The following is a 6,958-nucleotide window of genomic DNA, read 5'->3' as shown; positions in this document are numbered from 1 at the left end:
CAATATGTAGCTAAAACTCCTCCAATTTTCGGCACTTTACATAATATGGATTCCATATTATTTTTGTCAATTGTCTATATGTTACATGTCACATGTCACATATATTTGTTATGTATTTTCAACATATTAAAAATCAACGTATTAATAAAAATACGTCACATACAAAAATCGACTTAGTAATGTCATAATTACTTGTGCCAAAACATTTTTCCAATTTATAAATCACAACGGATTGTATTTATAATAATTCATTCAATTCCGATTGTTTCTTTAAACAATAATTTTATCCGAGTAATGATACAATTCAATTACTCAGACCGTATCTCATTTAATCACATTTCAATTTGATACGTGAATTTTACATCCAAAATCGTCCGTCAATTTTCAAGTAATTTAATTAACTCGCAACGTTATACGATTAATTAAATAATCAATTAAGAGTGTTGCCCTATAGGTATGACCTAGGGGGTCAACTGATCACCACCGTCACACGACAGTAATGTCAAACTCTAGTCAGCCAATCATTACCGATATATGTTGACCAGTTGACAGTAACAAAATTACTTCCCAATTGTATTCTATATAATGAGATTTAAACATGTGATCATCATGATCAACAGTCGTGATCGCATAATTGTCGGAGGACACATATTCCAACAAACACCCCCCTTTATCTGAGGAGTCCTAGCTCAGGCCCTTAAATAAATGGGGGTGTTACAAGGGTTCCCACTCCTCTGATTGGTTGCGTGCGGTTCCTATCTCGGGGTTGGGCCAGACTATGAACGGGAGGACGTACCGTAGTGTGCTTGGGTATCGTCTGGGTGTTCCGTTATTCACGGTCTCTAGGCCCTGTCCAGCTTGCTCTCGGGATTTTGCTGATGATGTTTTTGGGGACCACACTATTTCTTGTACTGGTACTGTGGGCATTAAACATCGGCATAACCTCGTCCGTGACACTCTTTTCGACATCTGCTATAGATCTGGTATTTCTGCGGGAAAGGAGGTTGATGTTGGTTTGGTTGACGGGCATGGGGGTTCTCTTCGTCCTGCGGATTTGCTACTTTATTCTTGGGACAAGGGGCGTGATGTGTGCGTTGACTTGACCGGGTCTTCTCCTTTGACTCAGACTGGGATGACGAATTTTGTGCCTGGCCGGGTTGTTGCTGATGCTGCTCAGCGTAAGTGTGCTAAGTATGGGGATTTATGCTCGGCAGCGGGTTATGGTTTCCTTCCTTTCTCTTTCTCATCACTTGGGGAGTTGGGTTCGGATGCTATTGCCTTGCTCAAGCGGATCCAGAAATTCTCGGTATCTCAGGATGCGGGGGCTCGGGTGGCCGCTTACATTTTTACTAGACTTAGCTTCGCTGTTGCTAAGGGTGTGGGAGCCCAGCTTGTTTCTCGGCTCCCCACCAATTTCATATAAACTTTTGTTTTTCTTTTAATGAAAGCTGCGCGCATCCATAGTAATAGTAATAGTAATAGTAAAAAAAAATAGTAATAATAATAGTAATAATAAGGATAATAATTTATGAATGAATGGATTATAAAAATGTCATGTGAATTAAAATTAAATTATTTAGGTAGCCTCTTGATTGTATATTTGTTTTGTTACCTGTGCAATGCACGGGATAAATATAAGTTTTCTTACTAAAATTTAGATTTGCTTCTTAATACTCAAAAGTGAATAATAATGTTTAATTAAACTAAATGTACAACAAATTCTTGCACAAATCAAGATATAGTAGTATAGTAGTAGAAGACAATAATTACACATTCTGTTTGAAACATAAATAGTTTGATCTACGAAATTAAATATGAGAAAGTGAAAAAAAATTACCCTAATATGAACAAAATAGTTATCCAAAATTTGTTTTACAAACTTTACAACTCATTGTCATTTGACACAAAGTACATTTTTTTGTCTTTATCTACTAATAAAACAATACTTCAATGATTTATTAGTTTATACCTTAAGTTTTATCTTTAGTTATCGCCTTAGTCTTGTGCCTTTTGATTATCTTCTTTCTTCAAACTACTTGCATGAGGCTTTATCATATCTACATTCACGTGCCTTTGATGATGCTGTAGAGTTGATACACATGTTTTATTGATCAAAGAGAAAACATCAACATGATTACATGACGAAGATTTAACAAAAGAATCGAAATATTCTCACATGTAGCCCATTTAAATTAATCCAGATGAAAAATATAAATTCCAATATAAAGCAAACGATTCATAAGAACGAATAACATAAAAAATTAAAATACTTTATCATACTACAAAACAACAACAATAACAATTTCATATAAGAGATGTTAATTCATTTTTATATACCATAAGTTCATACTCACCATAACCAAATATACTATTCAACAATGAAATATAGTATGTAATTTGAAAATTTATGATCAATGAATATTAAACGGAAAATTAGTGAATGGAAACTATTAGTTTTATATACATTATACAACCATTAGCTTTAAACTTTTCATTTTACTTTTCATTTATTTTGTGAGTTATGAGTATTATTAAATAAGATTATACAACCATTGATTCTCATTTTTCATATTCCTTTTCATTTATTTTGTGAGTTATGAGTATTAAATAAATAAGATAATTGATTATGAGAACCTTAAGAGGTAAATTAATTAGGAAAAAGATTAATGAAAATTGTGGGTGTTCAATTGCCTTGTTTTTAGACGCGTGAATAGTTTTTCACATAATAAGTAAATTGGACTAATGTGAAAAATGTCATAGTTTTTCAATTGCCTTGTTTTTAAATAGTAGTTGAAGTAAAATGTCATACTTTTACTTTTAGGAATGTTATTAAACTATAAAATTATTTTTATTTTTAATTAAAAAGGTTTTAATTTTAGGAAAGTAAAGTATAACAATTTATCAAAAAAAAAACAACACTTCCAACAAACACTTAATCAAATTTATAAATTAGAAAAATAAGTATGAAGAACTTTTAATCAATTCATTAACAGGTTTTATTACAAAAACTTTAATTAAAATGTTAAATTTTATTTGTGAATTTGTATAGATTTCATTACTTTTGAATTTTTTTTAACTCATGAAATATTTAATGTATAAAATTAATTTAAGAATAATGCTAATATCCTTCGATTTGGTTTAGCTTATATGCTACAATTATGAAATTTGTAAGTGCATTTGTATAAATCACATCACTTTTGAAATTTTTTTAACTCAAGAAATATTTAATGTATACAATTAATTTAAGAATAATGCTAATATCCCTTTATTTATTTTAACTTATATGTTACCAAATATATGATGACACTTTTGTGAGAAATTTTTGTAAATTTAATAATCAATACAAATTTAAAAATTATAAAAATGCAACATAGATTGAAATTTAATGACTATGCCACATGGAATTAAATTTAATGCTTTTAAAAGTCTTTTAGTTTGATTTACTTTAACTTATATGTTACAAAATATATGATGTCACTTTTGTAAGAAATTTTAGTAAATTTATTAATCAATACAAATTTAAAAATTATGAAAATGCAACATAGAATAAAATTTAATGAGTATGCCACATGGAATTAAATGTAATGCTTTTAGAAGCCTTTTAACAATATTGTATAAATATAGTTATAATAATATCGTCCGAAGTAATGTATTATAAAATGTCATTTGAAATAAAATTAAATGGTTTAGGTAGCCTTTTTTTTAACTTTACCCTTTTAACTATAATTAATAATAATATAATATTTTATGGATTAATAAAATTAAATGGTTTATGTAGTCTTTTAAGTAAATTATATAGATATATATATATATCATAGATAGATAGTAGTAAGGGAATGAAGTTGGTATTTTGGTGTCAGTGGAATTAGAAGTGAAATTGGATGAGGTTGAGTGAAATGTGAATAATAAACTACTTTTTTTTTTCATATTTTTTGCTACTCCTTTGTCTCCTCATCTTTTTGACTTGTTAATTAGTAAATAAATTAAATAGATAATTAAAATGTATAGAAAGTAAATTGATTACTAATCCTATGTGGAATTAAATTAATTGCTAGTGACATGTGGAATTAAATTTATTGCTTTTGCCTAACCTTTTAATTATATAGTATAGATTAATAATAATATAATATTTTATGGATTAATAAAATTAAATGGTTTATGTAGTCTGTTAAGTAAATTATATAGATATATATATATATATATCATAGATAGATAGTAGTAAGGGAATGAAGTTGGTATTTTGGTGTCAGTGGAATTAGAAGTGAAATTGGATGAGGTTGAGTGAAATGTGAATAATAAACTACTTTTTTTTTTTCATTTTTTTTGCTACTCCTTTGTCTCTTCATCTTTTTGACTTGTTAATTAGTAAATAAATTAAATAGATAATTAAAATGTATAGAAAGTAAATTGATTACTAATCCTATGTGGAATTAAATTAATTGCTAGTGATATGTGGAATTAAATTTATTGCTTTTGCCTAACCTTTTAATTATATAGTATAGATAAGTGTTACTTATTCACTGAGAAAGAGAAAATGTAATTTTGTTATATTAATCATACAGAGTATTTATGATTGACTAGCATCACCATGTTAGTTTATCCTTTGTACATCACCTAAAAAGTTAATCTCTGTTAAAGTCAATATTTACGTGTTTGACCAGGTAAATGAGTCATTTTCGTTTGGTTTCTAATTGGGTTAAATGAGATTGTTTTAGTCGGGATGATCTTTGATAAGAATATAGAGGAGGGAGATTTGCATAGAAAGAATTGTATTATTAAATTATGATCATCCCATCAAATACATGGAGGATATATATAATAAATTACAATACTCTAAACCCTAAACGGTAGCCGCCATATCTTAATGATAGCCGACCCTAATGGGCCTAATATCCTAATACTCTCCCGCAATCGTAAAGGCAGTACGTAGTACGAACTTTACGATTGGAGAATTACAAGAAAATCATAATCAATAACAAAAACGCCTCCATCTCGATCATCTTCATAAAACTTCTATCTTCACAAGGTGGTAAAGGGTGCGTTTAGGACTCGCCGGTCAATTTTCATTGCGTATAGGACTCGTCAGACAATTTTCATTGCGTAACTCGCCAGCTTTTTGAATTGTCCCGACCCAGTTTGACCCGTTTAGCCGGTCTAATTTTTCTGACAAATGGGAGGAGGTTTTATTATTTTGATAACGGCTACTCGGATCAATTATGTACTTCCTAATATATATATATATATATATATATATATATATATATATATATATATATATATATATATATATATATATATATATATATATATATATATAGGTCGGGTAAGGTGCGAACTAATGTTCAATACGAACCGTACGAACTAATCTAAAAACAGCAAAACCAAACTTATCGCCTTACTTCCATCTCCCTTATCTTTAATGTTTATCCACAACCCCAACTAACTTTCCATCTCCCATCACCACTCACCACCATCCGTTGTAGCTTCTCAAACGCAGATCAAGCCAGCAAGCCGCCGCTCTTTTTTTTTTGTCGCTCCTATTGCCAGCAACCAAGTTATGGATTTTCTGACAACTTCTATGAATTGCAGTTTTTGGCTCTAAATTTTCCGATTACTTCGACGGTACAATTTGTTTTCTGAAATCCTAATTCTTTTATTGTAGAGCTTGCATTTCGATTGAATTTTACAAAAAATATCATCGGTTGGTCTTGTATTTTCCAATGGTGGCGCATTGAGGCGTGTCGCGTCGGGGATGGGGGTGAACCGACGAAGGATATGGATAGTGATAACCAAAGTGGTAAAATAATTTCGAGGATTATAGTTGTTGTTTGTGTTTGTATGTTGATTGTTAATAGGATTTCTATCAAGAACGAATTGCCCGTGCTTGCAGCTCAACTGTGAGCGATCTCTGGCATGTGTGGAAACAGGAAGAAATTATGTTCCTCTGATTCTTGATCCTATCTATATAGTAAAAGAAGAGTAGTGGATCTCTGGTTGTGTTTGTATGTCCATTGTTGTCTTTTCAGTAGAATTGATACACGTATGTTACTTTCCGACTAGACACTTGACATCATTCCAGTACATGAATGTCACTGTATGAGCTTCCCCTACAACCTGAATTTATGTTGGTTTATTGTTTGAGAGTCATAGCCACAAAATGTCACCCATTATGTGTTGCATAAGCTATTATTCCCACCACCATCATTAATATACGTCTCAATTGTGTCATTTATAAGTGTTGGATCCATAGCTAACTTGTGTATCTAGTAAACTGATGGAGCGTATCTCGCATGCTATAGATGTGTATCTAGTAAGGTAGAGGAGTGTATGTAGAAATCTAAAGGAGTGTATCTTGAGTTCTATAGATGTGTATCTAGTAAGATAAATGAGTGTAGCTATGTTGCGAGAGATGTGTATCTAACAAGGTACAAAAGTGTATCTAGTAATGTAAGGAGTGTATCTAACATTTCATAGATGTGTATTTAGCTAGTTAAAAATAAGTATCTAGCTGATTAAAAGAGTGTATTTAGCTATCTAAAGGTTTATATCTAGCAACTTTAAAAAGTGTATCCAGCTAGCTAGAGGTATGTATCTAGCAACTTAAAAGAGTGTATCTAGCTAGTTAGAGGTATGTATCTAGCAACATAAAGGAGTCTATTTAGCTAGCTAAAGGTATGTATCTAACAACTTAAAGAAGTGTATCTAGCAAGCTAAAGGTAAGGACTATGTTTCACTAGGTTACTTGTTTGGTGACAAATGTAAAGTATCATATGTATCTGATGTTTCGCGATTAACTTCTAACACAGAATATGGTGAGCATTCTTGCATATTGCATTACATGTTTATTCAGAACATTCACTGTCTGCAGAATCTTTAAAAGAAAGAGAAAGCAAGGTATTAACTCGTACCCACGGACGCTAGCCATTGAAGCATTAGGATATTGATGCCGCTTCTATAT

This window comes from Silene latifolia, chromosome 8 (genome assembly GCF_048544455.1).
Source record: "Silene latifolia isolate original U9 population chromosome 8, ASM4854445v1, whole genome shotgun sequence".
Classification (NCBI taxonomy): Eukaryota; Viridiplantae; Streptophyta; class Magnoliopsida; order Caryophyllales; family Caryophyllaceae; genus Silene; species Silene latifolia.
Note: the sequence above shows the minus strand (reverse complement) of the source record.